Here is a 974-nt window from a genome sequence, read left to right as displayed (position 1 = left end):
GGCGGCGGCCGAGATGGGGGGGGCGGGGGGAGGGGGCGCTGCCGCGCCGCCGGCCTGCCCGCCCGCCTCCCTACTGCCCGCCGGGGCCGACTCCGCCCTCGCCCTCAGCCCTCCTCAAGCTCCTAGCCCGTCAGGGCCCGTCACCGCAGGGCACTTCCGCCGGAAGGAGCCGAGGGGCGGTGCGCGAGCTGAGGACGGGGCGGGGGAGAGGAGGAGGGGCACGAGCCGGTGCCGCCGCGCCACAGCACCGCCAAGTGGCCGGGAGGAAGACGGAGCAGGAGGAGTTGGAGGAGGAGCCCTAGCGCCGCCCCGTGACTTGCGCCGCAGCGCGGCCCGCCCCTTGAGTCACAACATCGCCCTCTCTCGGCCCTGAGGCTCCGCAGCGCCCCCGCCCGTCCGGGAGGAGGTGTGGCCTTCACGAGCCCCGCCCCCCGCTCCTCCGGGTATGGGTGAGCCTTGGAGTCCGCAGGTGTGAAGTGCAGGCCCAAGCCCCTGCAGCACCTGTTCCTTCCGCCCCCTTCCCCCCCCCCCCCCAACCACAGGTCACAGCCGCCTGCTGCGGGGGCGGGGGCCAGAGAGGGAGGCCGGCCGCGGTTCCGGGCGAGCACGTAGCAGCGAGGTGCTGCGCCTGGGGACCCGAGGCGCCCCGAAGGCCCTCCTGGGACCGGCGCCGGCCCTTGGAGTGGAAGCCCCCCGAGGGCAGGCGCTCCTCCCCTCCTCCTGCCCCGGGGCCTGCACGGAGCCCGCCCGGCCTGTCCGCATTCTGACCCGAACCCCAGTGTTGTCTACACTGGCGGCCAAAGAAACCGCCCAGGTGCGGGAGAGGAAAAGGAAGAGGAACGACCGAGGTTTCCCCGTCCTGGCTCTGAGCCCCCGACTCCACCCGCGGGCTCCGGCGGCCTGGAGGGCGCTGTCCGAGGTGCCGGACACGCTCTGGAGGTGACCGGGGGGCCCGGCGGTCAGTCAGTGTCCAA

This window comes from Petaurus breviceps, unplaced genomic scaffold (assembly GCF_028583685.1).
Source record: "Petaurus breviceps papuanus isolate PSGF00001 unplaced genomic scaffold, PetGlider_PUasm1.0 689, whole genome shotgun sequence".
Classification (NCBI taxonomy): Eukaryota; Metazoa; Chordata; class Mammalia; order Diprotodontia; family Petauridae; genus Petaurus; species Petaurus breviceps.
This window is presented reverse-complemented; position numbering follows the sequence as displayed.